General features: G+C 37.9%; 1 pseudogene across 1 annotated transcript; it reads left to right on the forward strand.

The window, feature by feature from the left end:
* The first annotated feature begins 2,507 nt into the window (after positions 1-2,507).
* On the forward strand, positions 2,508-16,275 carry LOC309801725 (ferritin light chain-like; annotated as a pseudogene). Its single transcript has 2 exons — positions 2,508-2,521; positions 15,751-16,275. The product of its transcript is annotated as a ferritin light chain-like (transcript).
* Positions 16,276-16,589: the final 314 nt, after the last annotated feature.

Consider the following 16,589-nt stretch of genomic DNA (forward strand, 5'->3'; position numbering starts at 1 on the left):
GCCTCTCCCATCCTTAGGTAGCCAGAAATTACAACAAAATAATACTTTTCACTTTTGGAAGCCACACTATCTCTCATACCAACCAACCAATTACTTCCTTAGAGAGAATAGGAAATTAACCTGAATATCATAAAATATATCTATCTATATATATATAAATACTGATGTAGAATCTTTGTTTAAAGACAATAACTTCGATAGCAGAGGGAACTTTACCACTGCAGGCTTCAGATAACCTCTATATTTCTCAAAGTTCATGCTAAATCATAAAATGCCATATTGTGTCTGAAGCTATTTTATCCATAGTCCATTTTCTTAAATGGACTAGCAAAGCAGTAAATACTGAAGAACATTTTGGCTCCCAAATCCTAAAGCCATTCTGATTATGCCTGGGTCATCATGGGGACATCATCCGAACTACCAGAGGACTGGCAGAAATACCAGTGTCCTGGCCAGCTTATAAATTAGAAATTATACAGAATCCAAGTTTATTTTTTTGTTAAGTAATTCCTATGAGGTTTTTGGGATGTCAATGTAAAGTCCTTTCATGTGTAATGTTTATCCATAAAATAGGGAACAATGCCAATCCCCGTCATAAATACTTTCACAATCTGACACAGAAAATCCACTGTAGGGCATAGGACCTGCAAATAGGATATGAATCACACACATCCATCCACTCATTCAGACAATCCACAAATATTCATTTTTAAGTCTACTATATGCCAATAATGTACCGGGCTCTAAGATGCTAAACCATGCTAAATGCTGAAACAGACATACTCAGTTCTGGCCCTCCTGGAACTTATGACCTACAGAAGTGCCTTCATTGTAAATGGTCAGGACTCAGCCGATGCTATTATCATCAGCAGGTGACCAAATGATAGAGCTTGCTTTCTAAACAAGCTCCACACTCTTTGCTTTCAACATTTTTGCTTTCCTTCAAGCCACATAATCCAGTGGTCAGTTTCTCCCAGTTAGTGAGGTTTGGGGAAAATGTACCCAGTGAACAATTCCTTGTGGCCTCACTCTTTCCTCACACTCTCCTCTGTGCTCTTGAGCTAAAGAGACCTGGATTCAAGTCACTTGCTCTAACCTTATTATTTTAAAATAGGGCTGCTCCTGCTTTGAGGATCTCCACGGGATCAACACAGTAGCAAAGCAGCACTGAATCAGAAGCAGGTACATTTCAAAATGACAGCTCTAAAAATATCCACTCTCCTTTTGTTCTCCTCCTATCCCTTTGCTCTGAACACCTCTGCTCTGAGGCTTTGCCTTTACCCTTCTCTGATTACTGCTCCAAAAGGGTTTCCAAGAACCGGGAGTATTTATGGTTTCACTTGCTCCCAAGTCCTTGGTGGAAAAGGATGCTTGCTTTCTGATTCTTACTAATTCCACACTCACATTGTTAACACAAAAATCATCACTTAAAAAAAATTTCCTCAGCTTCATATTTCATCTGGGCCAACACTGAAAGAATATTTTCAAAGAAACAATATCCTCTCTCCTTTGCTCTTCTGAGTTTCACGTTTTTACCTCCAGTCTCATTTTCAACCCTTATTATGGGATGCATCACCAAAATAGAAGAAAGTTCTTTCTGCTTTCCCTGTACCAGCCAATCATTCTAATTTGTTCTGTCTCTAACGAACAGAATGCGAAATCAACACAAAGCCTGATTATGCGACCTCTTCCAAGGGAAAGGTCTGAGAGTTGTCTATTTACTAATGAAGCTCAGTGTGTATTAAGGGTTGACTGAAGCAATCATCAGGAATTTTCATCCCTTAAATTAGTGTTTTCCACCAGAGGCACATCGTTCATTTCAGATAATATAACTTTTAAGTTCAGGATACAACTGGACAAAAGAAAAGAAAAAAAAGTAACCAACACAACATTTGCAGTAATAACACAGTAACAGCTATCATCCTTCCCTGAGGAATTCAGCCTACTTTATGGACACAATTTAGTACAAACTCATAAGAAAGCTAACAAAGCCCAAAACCACTTCACAAGAGTGTAGAGAGGTAAAGGTCAAAACTTATTACTGCCAGGCCCAGCAGACAATGGCACCTACCGGAAAGAGCACAGGACGGGAAAACCTGGAAGCCTGTGTTCCAGTTTCGGTTATTCCTGTAAGCATTGGTATGATCTGAGTGAACTCAGCCTGCCCTGCTTTTTCCGTTTATAAAAACCTACATCATCCTCTCATTAGAATGAAATGCCACATCTGAAAAGTTGCAGATCTCTTTAGGAAAGAAACAAAACTCATGTTTCTAACCAAAATGGAATAATTCAGTCAATGGAGACATAATAAAAATCTGCCATAAAGCAACTGTTTACTTGAAATCTATCTTTTGTGGTGTATTTATATGGGTAAGGAGTGTAAGGATATCATAAGTAGAGTTACCAATTCTTCCAGAAATCAAGGTCATTGAGTTCATATTTCAACTTTGACCTTGACCCAGGCTTACAGAGATGTAACATGTGCCAATACCTCATATCCACCATACATGGGAGAAACAAGGTATGCAGACAGATCTTCTTCTAAGTATCCCATATGTAGTGGCTTTAATACAGGGTCTCAGATTCGTTGCCATTCTTCACATCCAGATGTGGGCATTTCCCCTTGAATTTGGGCAGGCTTTCCGTGGCCTCAAACAATAGAGCAGGGGTCAGTAAATTATGGCTGGTGGGCCAAATCTAGGCCTCTACCGGCTTTTATAAATGAAGCTTGATTGGAACACAGCTATGTTCCTTAGTATATGTATTGTTTGTGTCTGTTTTCACATCACAGCAGCGGAGCTAAGTAGTTTCAAAAGAGACTGTATGGCGTGTAAAGCCTAAAATATTGACCATCTGACACTTTATGGAAAAAGGTCTCCAACGCCTGCAATAATATATAATGAAAGTGATGCTGTGTAACATCTAAGACTAGGTCATAAAAGGTCATGCAGCTTTTGCATGATTCTCCTGGAATGCTTCAACCCTGAACACTCATTCTTGGGATACTCTATCTTGAATCCTAACTACCACGTTATGAGAAGTCCAAGCCACATGGGCAGACATCTATAGGCACTCCAGGCAACAGTCCTTGTTGGGCCCAGTCTTCAAGTCATCCCATCTCAAGGGCCAGACATGTGAATTAAAATTATCTAGATGATTGCAGCCCCAGCCATTTGAATCCTCATGAGCTGAGGTTTCAGACATCAGTCACAGAGTAGAGACAAGCCATCTCCTCTGTGTACTGTTTGAATTGCTGACCCACAGAATCTGGGCACATATTACAATTTTTGTTTATTTCACCACTAAGTTTGGACTTCTTTATTATGTAGCAATAGATAACTACAGCACTGTGTCTGTACACAGGAGATCTACATTTCACAGAGCACATACTTTTATTTATTTATTTATTTTTTTGCTTTAAAACAAATTTAATCAGTTATACATATACATATGTTCCCATATCCCCTCCCTTTTGCGTCTCCCTCCCTCCCTCCCTATCCCACCCCTCCAGGCGGTCACAAAGCACCGAGCTGATCTCCCTGGAGCACATACTTTTAGATGTGAATGTTGACTGCTCAATTTCTAAGAAGAACGTATACACACATATAGGTACAAAATATTTATGTATATGTAAATATTAGACCTATATAAACTAATCTATATTATCCATAAAATGAGGGGCCCTTGATAATGGCTAACATTTCTTTTCAGTATTTATTGTATTCCAAGAACTGATAAATTCTTGCATTGTATGAATTTTCTCTTTTAACCCTCATAGCAACTCGCTGAGAGAAGTAATGTTATCTCTATATTATAGATGAGAAAACTGAGGCAGAAACAGATAACATGCTCAAGAGTACTCAACAAGTAAATTTTAGAGTCAAGATTTGAACCCAAGTTCTCAAGGTTTAGATCCCTTACTCTTAGTCACCAAGCTATATACTGAGTAAGGAGATGAAAGCTGAAGCCATTACCTCATGCTCAAGAAGTTAGACAGAAACTTAGTAGGCATGGTTGAAAGAAAACAGGACTTGGAGTCGTAAGTCCAGAGCCTGAGTTATGAAATGAATTCTCCTCTCATCTAGATATAGGTTTGTTTTTAGAAAATGAAAAATATCATGCATATTTTGATGGTTAATTTCTGTACTTAATGATTACAAAAGAATGGAATTTTACCAGGGAGCTATTTTGCAATGACCTAACTTATTGATTCAAAATCAAACCTTTATTATAAGTTCTTGATTCAAAAGCAAATCTTTATTAAGTCTCCGTTGCATCAGAAGTCTTTCCCATTCTTCATTTCTTTTAAAACCCTTTCCTGTCTACTCTTGGCCAAAGCTTGAAGCCTAATTTAACATTTGGAAATAAAATAATGAAATAGTCATAACACAGCAATTCCAATGCCTACTGAAATGGAAGCTCTAAATAATTTTTCAGATAATTTAGGAAATTAAAAATATTTACATCATAGATGCAAAGAGAGAAGTTACTTGTGTAATAAAATAAATGGTGAGACAAAGTTTCTGGTCAAGTAGATTTGTTTAAATATGAACACTAATTTGAGCTCTATCCCGGTGCTAAAACCCAGTGACAGGTTGCATACAGTTTCTAAAGGGATAGTTCAGTGCATTGGGTCAAATTCATGCCCTAAAATGTGGTATTATTAGTAGTACTAGAAGACAGAGTGTGACTGTCTTCTTTGGGACATAGATAAAGACCCCAAGTTAGACAATATCAAGGACAAGTTATGTAGAAGAAGATATTATCTCAGTCCTTGGAACATGTCATCCAGGATTGAACAAGAGGTAGATTTATTATGAAGTACATGAAGCCAGAGACAGTAAGCAATGAGTGGTAGTTGGTTAAAATAGACAGGTTTTAGAAGTAGAGGCAGGGATGTAGAAAACAAACTTAGGGTTACCAGGGTATTGTGGTGGGGAGGCTAAATTGGGAGATTGGGGCTGAAATATACACACTGCTATACATAAAATAGATAACTAATAAGAACCTGTTCTTCTTATTAGCACAGGGAACTCCACTCAATACTCTGTAATGGGCTATTTGGAAATCACTCTAAAAAAATAAAAGTGGATATATGTATATGTATAACGGATTCACTTTGCTGTACACGTGAAATTAACACAACACTGTAAATCAACTATATTCCAATAAAATATTTTTTTAAAAATAGGTTTTAAGAACCATAGTCAGGGAGCAGTGTGGATTGGAAAGACCTGGCAAGAAATATTTCTGCATCCTCAGACAATGTTCCCCAAGCTGGCTATTGCAAGGGTGAGCATTTAAGAGATCTTTGACCTAAGGAGGACAGGAGATTAACAATCAACCCCAATGTGCATGAATTATTCTCCTCTGTGTTATCAGAAATCAGATGGCATCCTAGAGCAAGGGTCAGCAGATCTTTTCTGTAAAGGGTCAGAGAGTAAATATTTTGGATTTTGTGTACCATACCTCTCCGTTGCAACTGCCTATCTGCTGCTGTAGCACAGAAACAGCCATGCACCATATGTTAATGAATGGGTGTGGCTGTGTTCAAGCAAAATGTTATGTACAAAACCAGGAGTCAAGCGAGATCTGATCAGTGGGCCAGAGTTTGCGGACCCCAGTTCTGGGTCAGTGTTCACAGCTGAATGAGTCATGAGGCCTTAAGTTCCAGTTCTCATTGTACTACTTTCTACCTGGGTGAACTTGGGTTCATCCTTTTATTTATATGGGCCACTATATTAGTCAAGCTTCTCCAGAAAAACAGAACCAACAGCATGTGTATACAATGTGCCCATATATATTGATAGATCTAGATCTAGATATCAATATTGATACCTAGATCTATATCCATATCTATATAAAGATAGAGAAAGAGAGAGAGAGATTTTAAACAATTGGTTCACACAATAATAGAGGCTTGGTCAATTCAAAATCTGCAGGTTAGGCTGTCTAGAGACTCTAGGAAGAGTTGCAGTTCAATTTCTGTAAGTCTTCTGGCAGAATTCCTTTTTGCGACAGGGAGGTCAGTCTTTGTTTTATTAAGAGCTTCAACTGATTGGATGAGGCGCACCCATACTATGGAGGATAATCTGCTGTACTCAAAGTCCAACACCAATTTAAATATGAATTTCATCCAAAAACACCATGACAGAGACTACCCTGGTGGCACAGTGCTTAAGAATCTGCCTGCAAATGCAGGGGACACAGGTTTGAGCCCTGGTCTGGGAAGATCGCATGTGCCGTGGAGCAAATAAGCCCGTGCACCACAGCTACTGAGCCCGTGCGCCTAGAGTCCATGCTCTGCAACAAGAGAAGCCACTGCAATGAGAAGCCTGCACACCACAACAAAGAGTAGCCCTCGCTTGCTGCAAGTAGAAAAAGCCCACGTTTGACAACGAAGACCCAACGCAGCCAAAAATATCAATAAATAAATAAATAAATAAATAAATAAAAATTGTAAAAAACACGAAAACACCATCACAGAAATATCCAGAATAATATCTGACCAAATAACTGGGCATGGTGGCCCAGACAAATTGACATAGAAAATTAACCACCTAAGACATAGTTTTGTGATCTTTTACTGAGAAATTTGACTTATCTGAACTATTTTGATAACTAGAAGATACCTTCTAGAGGTAACACCCTCAGGTTTTTACATGGTAGGCAGCAGAGGGAAAGAGCCCATTTGTCCAGTCAGATGACACCTAAATGATAAAATTCTGTCTTCTCTTTCCAACCCACAAGGATGAATGCCAAAAATACATCACTTATATCTGCTTTAGCTAACATAGGATAGGCCTGGAACAGACCTATGCTCCCAGTAAGCCTCATGAAATGCTATTTCATTAAGGGGAGACTTTACTTGCTAAGATTAGAAGCAAAAGAGAGTGGTGGATGAAACACTGCCCAAGGATATAAGTTCATGCAAGGAAGCAGGAGAGAGAATGGGTATCCGAAGATGTGCACTCTAAGTCAACACTAATTCCACAGCATCAGGTTATAATTCAGGGAGCACAACTGCTGGGGTTTTTTTCCCCCTCTTTTTTTCCCCCAAAGAGGGACAAATCAAGCATACTGACAAAGGAAGAGCATTAGTTACCACAGATAAATTCCTTTTTAGAGGTGATCTCGCAAATAATTTGGCTCAGTGTAGACTATGATTTGGTTCCAAAAACCATAAGCTAGAGCATTTCATTCCAGGTCCCTCCTCAAATATCCATGATAGGTAGAAATTTGGCATCAGTAGTTCTTGAAATCTCCCCAGGTGATTATAATATGCAACCAGGGCTGAGAATCTGGAGATGTAGAGAGAATTTAAATTCAACTTTAGTTAAACAGTAAAACAAGCTCTGAGTCTACTGGCTGGAGCTAGAAAAGGGATATGCATTTACTGGGATGAGAAGATAAAGAAAACCAGGGAGTAAATCAAATGCTTTACACCTGTGCTTAGCTAATTGTTACTCAGATAATTCAGACAATCTTACAGCACCTGAACCCTGAAATTCCTTAGTTCTGTTTAAAAAAAAGTAAATCTTCAAGTAACTGAACTCTGAGAATCATGTAAATCATAAAGAAAAAGAAGAAATCTTATTTTTTGAATTAGTTGATTTCATATATACTGTTTCACATTCATGATGTTAACTAGTTAGCTTTCTTTCCATTGTATGTTTGAGGAAAGTAAGGCTTTAAAAATCTCAGTAATTTTCTCAAGGTCACTTGTTAAGGGTGTGGTAGGGAGCATAATGGCTCCTAAAAATGCCCTCACCCTAATCCCTAGAACCTATTAATATGTTACCTTACATGGTGAAGAGGACTTTGCAGATATGACTGAAGTTATAGACCTTGAGATAGAAAGATTATCCTGGATTACCTCATGGAACAAATCTAATTGCATGAGTCCTTAAAAGTAGAAAACAATTCCCAACTGTAGAAAGAGAAAGAGAGACATGTCCTAATAGAAGCAGAATCAGAGAGATTCAACATTTTGGGTTTTGTAGGTGGAGAAAGGGGACTCTGAGTCAAGGACTACAAGTGACCGCTGGAAGCGGATAAAGTCCAGGGAACAGAAACACCCTTAAGAGCCTCCAGAAAAGAATGTAGCTCTGCCAACACTTTTTTTTTCTTTTTTAACCATCTATATTGGAGTATAACTGATTTACAATGGTGTGTTAGTTTCTGCTTCATAACAAAGTGAATCAGCTATACGTATACATATATCCCCATATCTCCTCCCTCTTGCATCACCCTACCACCCTCCATTCCCGATCGCAACCCTGTATGTGGACACAAAGCACAGAGCTGATCTCCCTGTGCTTTGCGGCTGCTTCCCACTAGCTATCTATTTTACATTTGGTAGTGTATATATGTCCATGCCACTCTCTCACTTCATCCCAGATTACCCTTCCCCCTCCCTGTGTCCACAAGTCCACTCTCTATGGCTGCATCTTTATTCCTGCCCTGCCCCCTAGGTTCTTCATAACCATTTTTTCTTTTTTTTCAGATTCCATATATCTGTGTTAGCATACGGTATTTGTTTTTCTCTTTCTGACTTACTTCACTCTGTATGACAGTCTCTAGGTCAATCCACCTCACTACAAATAACTCAATTTCATTTCTTTTTATGGCTAAGTAATATTCCATTGTATATATGTGCCACATCTTTATCCATTCATCTGTCGATGCTGCCAACACTTTTACTTTACTCAATTGAGACCAATGTCAGACTTGTAAGGAAATCAATTGACATTGTTTTGAGTCACTATATTTGTGGTCATTTGTATGAAAGCAATAAAAAACTATTACAGGGATCCTATAGGAGCCAGGCTATATATTTATACTTAAGTATTTCTGAAATGAATTTAACCTTGTGATTGACAGCAGCAGCAGCTTCCAAGGGATCCCACCACACACCTGAGGCAAACGCAGCCTAATACAAAGCAGTGACAGCAGCAGGTCACTGCCCCACACTTGGGGTAGAGGGGGACTCGATCTACTGTAGCAGCAGCATAGCCTGAATGGGAACCCATCCTCCTGTGGCACTAGTCCCATCAACATTAGTCTAATCTGCTAGCACCTGCTGCACCAACAGACCCAACATATACAAACCCTCCAACTCAGCAGCATTAAGTGAGCCAGACTCAGTGTTTCCTGAAACTCATATCCAATGGCACTGGAAAGCCCAGATATCACCTAATGTTATGAAAACATAAAAAAAACAATAACAGAAGACTGGGAACTTCAGAAAGAAAAGGGGAACAATGGAATGGGTGAAAACAAATGGGGTATATATAAGAGACTATCATTAGCCTCATGAGTTTCTTAAATACTATCCGATGGTCAAAGCAAATATTATGACACCATCTGATGTGGTTCTCAATGTAGAGAAAGGAAATACTACAGAAAATCATACTTTAAAACTGGGGAATATTAAGAGACTAAATGGAAGTAAAATTTTGGAACTTCACTTGAAGTAATAAAACACTGATTCCAGTAGGCTATGGTAAGTTACATATGTATACTGTGATGCCAAAAGCAACCACTAAGAAAACTATACAAACAGTATACACAAATGATTATAAATAAATTAAATTAAAATGGACTTATTAAAAAATGTTTAAGTAACCCAAAATAAGAGAAACACAGGATTGAGAAACTAAGGTAAAAGACAAAACAAAAAATAAAATGGTAGACCTAATCTTTAACATAGCAATAATTACATTAACTGTAAATGATCTAAATAACCAAGTCAAAGAGAGATTGGAAGAGTAGATTAAAAATTCACAAGCATGATCCAACTATATACTGTCTATAAGAAGTTTACTTTAAACATCATGATATAGGGAGTTCAAAGTAAAAGGAAGATAATGATATATCATGTGAACGTTAATCAGAAAAAGTAGGAATGGCTATATTAATATCAGATAAAGTAGACTTCAGAGCAAAGGAAATTATTAGGGGCAAACAGGGTCATTACATAAAGATAACAGGAATAATCCACCTAGATGACCTATTGATACTAAATGTGTGTGCACCAAACAACAGAACTTCAAAATACATGAAGCAAACACTGAAAAAGTAGTAAAAGGAGAAAATTTTAAATCCACAATTATTATTTGAGACTTCAGCACAGCAATTTATAGAACTACCAGAGAGAAAAATCAGCAAGAATATGGAAGAAATGAAAACATCATCAATCAATAGGATATAACTGACATTTAAAGAACACACTCAGTAACAGCAGAATACATATTCAAGTGTCCATGGAATATTCACTCATATACTATATACTGGGCAATAAAAAGAACCTTAGCAGATTTAAATCGTAATGTGCCTAAGTGTTGGATGCTAAGACTCAGAGGTTTTCTTATTTCTTTCATTTATATATTCATAAAAAATTAGCAGATTTAAAAGAATTAAAATCATAGAGTATGTTCTCTAGCCATAATGGAATCAGACTAGAAATCAATAACAGAAAGACAACAGGAAAATCTTCAATCATGTGAAAACTAAACATCACAATTCCAAATAACTCATGGGTAAAAAAGACAGCAGCAAGGAAATATTTTTTAATGCATAGAATAAAAGAAAATGGAGATATAACAGATCAAAGTTTGCAGAATGAAGTGAAAGCAATGCTGAAAGGGAAGTTTATAGCACTAAATTGGGAAAGAAAGTATTTCAAAGCAATAATCTAATTTTCTATATTACAACAGTAAAAAAGGAAGAGGAAAAAACACTAAACAAGCAGAAAGAAGGAAATAATAAAGATGAAATAGAAATCCATGAAACTGAAAACAGGAAAATAGGGGGGAAAAATCAATGAAACAAAAGGCTGGTTCTTGGAAATAAACAATCTAATCAATAAAGATCTAGCAAGACTGATAAAGATAAAAAGATGGATGGCACAAATCACAGATATCAGAAATGCAACCAGGGATACCATGACATATCCTGCAGGTTAATGAGGGACTAGTTGTTATGAACAAGTCTACATTATAAATTCAAAAATGTAGATGAAATGGGCCAATGCTTCTACACTCAAAACTACCAAAACTCAGCCAAGATGAAATAGATAATCTCAATTTTCCTGTAACCATTAGAAACACTGATTTTTCATTTAAAAACTCCCAAAAGGAATATTCAGGCTTAGATGTTTCACTTTTACCCAAGACATAAAGAATTAACACCAATTTTACATGATTTGATAAGAAAGAGAAGTAGAAGGAACAGTTCCTAATTAAATTTATGAAGCCAGTATTACCTTGATACTAAAACCGGACAGGGATAGTATAGAAAGAAGAAAACTACAGACCAATATTTTTTATGAAATTGGCTGTAAAAATCCTCTGCCAAATAGTAGCAAATTAAATCCAGAAATATATAAAAAGAATAATATACCATGACCAAGTGGCATTTATTCTAGTTATGCGAAGTTGGTTAAATATTTGAAAATCAAACAATGTTATCCACCATATCCAATAGATTAAAGGGAAAAGTCATGTGATCCTATCCAATAAGGCAGAGAAAGCACTTGACAAAATCCAATCCCATTCATGATTGTAAAAAAAGAAGAAAAAAGAACTCCAAGCAAACTAGGAATAGAAAAGGAACATACTGAAACTCATAAAGATGATCTACAAACAACCTATACCGAGATTATATTTAACTGTGAAAGACTGAATGCTTTCTCTGTAAGATCAGAAACAAGGCACGGATATCTGCTCTCACCACTTTTATTAAATATATTACTGGAGGTTCTAGTAAGAAAATAAGCAAAAATAAATAAATACATAAATTTAAATGTTAAAGTTTTAAAAAGTTCATTTAAAAGATAAAAGGACTAGTCCTACTATGTTGAATAGGAAGGAATATATCCTACTGAATGTTGAAGAGTAATATATCCTATTATATTGCCTAAGGAAAGGTAAAACTGTCTGTGTCTGAAGAGGAGATGATAATCTAAATGGAGAAAATACCAAGGAATCCACAAAAAGCTTGAGAAATAATATTAGTTTGTAAATGTTTTAGAGTACAAGATCAACACAGTTTTATCACATTATATATTAATAACAAATGTGTAGAAGCTTAAATTAAAATATGTGATGCCATTTACAACTGACCTAAATAAATACTTAAATACAAGCCCAATAAGACATTTATAGGACCTCTATACTGAAAATTACAAAATGCTGATGAAGAAAAATTTTAAAGTCCCAAACAAATAGGGAGACATACCTTGTTCATGGATTAGAAAACACAACATAATAAAGATGTCAATTCTCCCCAAGTTAAGAGGCTTAACACAATTACTCTTAAAATGCCCTCAAGGTTTTTGCGGATATAGACAAGCTTTTTCTAAGATTTGTATGGTAAGAAGAGGCTGAAGAATAGCTAAAACAATTTGTAAAGGAAGATTAAAATGGGAGGAATTAATCCACCCAATTTCAAGACTTCGCAGTAATTTTGGAGGGCAGATACATAGATCAATGGAATGGAATAGAGAACCCAGAAATAGACTGACATAAATACATTTAACCTGTTTTGCAGCAGTGCAAAAGCTATCAAGGAAGAGTAGACATTTCAAAACATGGTACTGAAACAGTTGGACATCCCTCGACAAAAACAAACAAAAAATGAACCTTAACCTAAACCTCCACACCTTACACAAAAATTAAATCAAAGTGGATCATAATCTTAAATGTAAAAGCAGGACATTTTTAGAAAAAGAAATAGGAGAAAATCTTTGGCATCTAGAACTAGGTGAATAATTCTTAGACTTGACACCGAAAGTATGATCAATAAAAGCAAAAACTGATAAATTGGATCTCATCAAAATGAGTTAAAAATGCTTCATAGAAGATCCTTTTAAGTGGATGAAAACTCAAATTACACAGTGGGAAAACATATTTGAAAATCCCACATGAGACAGATGACTTGTATCTATAATATACAAAGAACTCTCCAAACAACTTAAAAAAATCCAACTAGAAAATAGGCAGAAGACAGGAACAGACATTTCATGGAAGAGAATATACACATGGCAAAGAAGCACATGAAAAGATGCTCAACATCATTAGCATTAGGGAAATGCAAATTAAGACCATAATGAGATATCAGAGAATAACTAAAATTATAGTGACAACATCAAATGCTGGTGAGTACGTAGAAAAGTTATATCACGTCACTGGTGGGAAAATAAAATGGTTTAGCCACTCTGAGAAACAGCTTGACAGTCTCTTTTAATCCTAAAAGTAGATTCACCCTACAACGCAGTAATTGTACTCTTGAGCATTTATCCAAAAGAAACAAAAACTTAATTAAGTTCCCACAGAAAATTACACATAAATGTTCAGAGCAGTTTTATTTATAATAGCCCAAAACTGGCAACTACCCAAATGTCTTTCAATGGATGAATGTTGAAACAAATTGTGATAAAATCTTATGATAGAATACTACGGAGCAACGAAAAGGAACAAATTATTAATATATGCAAAAATTAAAATGAACTTCAAGGGAATGATGCTGAAGAAAAAATTTTTTAAAGCCAATCTCCGAAGATTAAGTAATTCATGATTATGTTTACATATTATTCTTAAAATAACAAAACTGTGGAGATGGAGAACAGATTAGAAGTTGCCAAGGGTTAGAGATGGGGGTAGAAGGTACAGTGGGGAAACTTTGTGAGGTTTTTGTGGTCCCAGTACAAATAATACAGCACTCTTGGTTTTAATCCCTAAAGATGTTTAAAAACAATTCCTAATAAGAATTGTCCAGATATTTAGCAATGGCAGCAGATTACAGGTATAGCTCCCCAACATGACAACTTCAAAAGAGATTGTACTAATTCAATGCATATGTTAATTTTTAAAAGGCCAGTCACAGTACTTAAATGGTATATATCTTAACGATATTATTCTAAGTATCTAGCTATACCAGATGGACTAGCAGGATTTTCTGTACATTCAATCTTATTTAAGACAGTAAATCTTATAATAAGACAGTTAAAAAAAGAAAAAGAAAAAAAAACAAACCTCAACTACAGTTGGATATTCTCATAGGAAGATGAGGTGAAAATATGTAGCAGTGGTTCAAAAGCTTAAGCAGTGGCACCTAAATTTGGCTGCATATTAGAATCATCTGAAGCACTTTTTAAAAACCCTCACACTGACTGTTGGTCATCCTAGACCAATAAAATAACTTTAAATTTCCTCAGACGATGCCAGTGTCTACCCAGAACTGAGAACCAGCGGACTAAGCAGAAGGGGATGTTTCTACAAAGATTTCTTAACAATAAGTCCTTTCACCCAATCAGATTTACCTTCCCACAAAGGGGTAAAGAAGGCTAGATGTTGTCCATACTTGCTTAGCTTTAATTAGCACTTGTGACTTGCCCAAATCCTAGATCATGTTTCCCCTAAATTTCATGTTATTCCCTAAGTTTTTCAAATCCAGGGCTAAGGGGTTTGCCAGGATGAGATTTTAAGTATTCACACAGGGGAAGTCCCTGGCAAACCAGGAAAGCGGTCACTCTACAATGAATTGTAAAGCATCCTAAATAACCCTGCCACTGCTCCCAGATACTAGTCTGTGCCAACCAGTGGAGAAAAGGCATTCTCCATTACTACCACGGCAAATGCTGCTGTACTTGCCTTGGCTACTCCCTATCTTTTCCAGGCGTCACTCCCCTTAACCTGCTGGTGGACGCTTTGGCCAGCTGACAATGCAGATATTTTCAAACTTTAAGGTGAATAAAAATCATATGGAGGGCCTGTTATAACAGAGATCACTGAGCCCCTCTAGAGTTGCTGATTCCATAGGGCTGGGATAGGGCCCTAAAACTTGAATATCTGACACATTATCAGGGGACGCTGGTAAAGCTGGTCAGGTTGTTACCGAATGCAGGTTCATGTGTCTGAAGCACAGTGAGGCCAAACAAACCTAAAGGTTGGAGTCTGGAGAAGAGAAAGGTTTATTGCAGGATCGAGCAAGGAGAGGGGTGGTCCGTGTTCCAAAACCCCTGAAATCTCCAAAGGATTTCAGCAAAGCATTTTTAAAGGCCAGGTGAGGGAGGGACATCCCAGGGCATGTGATCAGCTCATGCACAATCCTCTGACTGGCTGATGTTGAGGCCACAAGGCAGGTAACATTATCCATCCTTAGGTGCCAGAAGGTCTGGGGGCTACATGCTCATGATCATCAAAGAGTTCATTTCTTCCATTGGGTGGTGGTTTTTAGCATCTGAAAACTCAAGAAATATGCCTGAGATACTATTATCTGAGTACTTCAGAGAGAAACTACAATAGAGGATATGGTGGATGGGTCTGTCCTAGGAAGGCCCCATAGGGTACTGCTTGGTTACAAGGTGACCATACTTTGAGAACCACTGCTCTAGTGGCTTGGAATGTTAAGAAAGTAATGGAAGAATCCCTTCCCAGATCTAGATTCTAGTATCACCAGCTATTTTGGTGGGAGGAAGGGTAAGTTTTGTCCTTGCTTGGACTTCTTGTTCATTTATATCAAAGCCTATTTGAGGCAGTGCGTTCGGCAGTCCTGCAGATCTGTCTTTTGCTTCAACAGTGTTTGGAATGAACAGACCCAGGGACGCTCCTTGCTCCAGCCCCCGACCACCCTCCAACCTTTCTTCCTTTCGCAACCTTTGGAATCAGACACTCAGCTATCCTCAGCCTCCAGGACAGGCCAACACCAGTTTTTGAGCTTAGCTCCTTATCACTGATCAACCACGAGTTCCCAGGTTCGTCAGAATTATTCCACCGAGGTGGAAGCCGCCGCCCACCGCCTGTTCAACATGCATCTGTGGACACTTACCTCTCTCTGAGCATCTATTTCGACAGCAACAATGGGACTCTGGACAGTATGGGCCACATTTTTTGCCAACTGGCTGAGGAGAAGTGTGAGGGCGCCCAGCGCCGCTTGAAAATGCAAAACCAATGCTGCGGCCGCGCCCTCTTCCAGGATGCACGGAAGCCTTCTCAGGATGAGTGGGGTAAAACCCAGGATGCTGTGGAAGCCGCCATTCTTAGGGAGAAGAATCTGAACCAGGCACTATCGGATCTGCGCGCCCTGGGTCCTGCCCGTGCAGACTCCGAGCTCTGTGACTTCTTGGAGAGCCGCTTCCTGGAGGAGCAGGTGAAACTCATCCAGAAGATGGGCGACCACCTGACCAACCTCCGCAGGCTGGCTGGTCCGCAGGCTGTGCTGGGCGAGTATCTCTTTGAAAGGCTCACCCTCGAGCCAAACAGGAGTCTCTGAAGTCCAGCCGCGTCTGAGGAGACCCTCTGGCGTCAGAGCTTCTGCCTGAAGCCCCACTCTGCAGCCACTAGGCAGCTTTGTAACCGCCCTGGAGCCCTCTCCCAAGCCTTGGACCAAATGGAAACAGTAACGCTTTTTGCAGAAGGAAAAAAAAGCCTATTTGAAATACAAACAGAATAAAGCGAAAAAAAGAAATATATACATATATTCACGTTCTTTTAACATATGAATTGCCCCACTTTATCTGTGTGAAATAAGTTTGTTCCCATTATTGGGCTGGTTCTCAAGCTTTGCTGCTCGTTTGAATTACCTAA

The sequence above is a fragment of the Mesoplodon mirus genome, assembly GCF_964341445.2.
Source record: "Mesoplodon mirus genome assembly, contig: SUPER_3_unloc_4, whole genome shotgun sequence".
In the NCBI taxonomy this organism is placed as follows: domain Eukaryota; kingdom Metazoa; phylum Chordata; class Mammalia; order Artiodactyla; family Ziphiidae; genus Mesoplodon; species Mesoplodon mirus.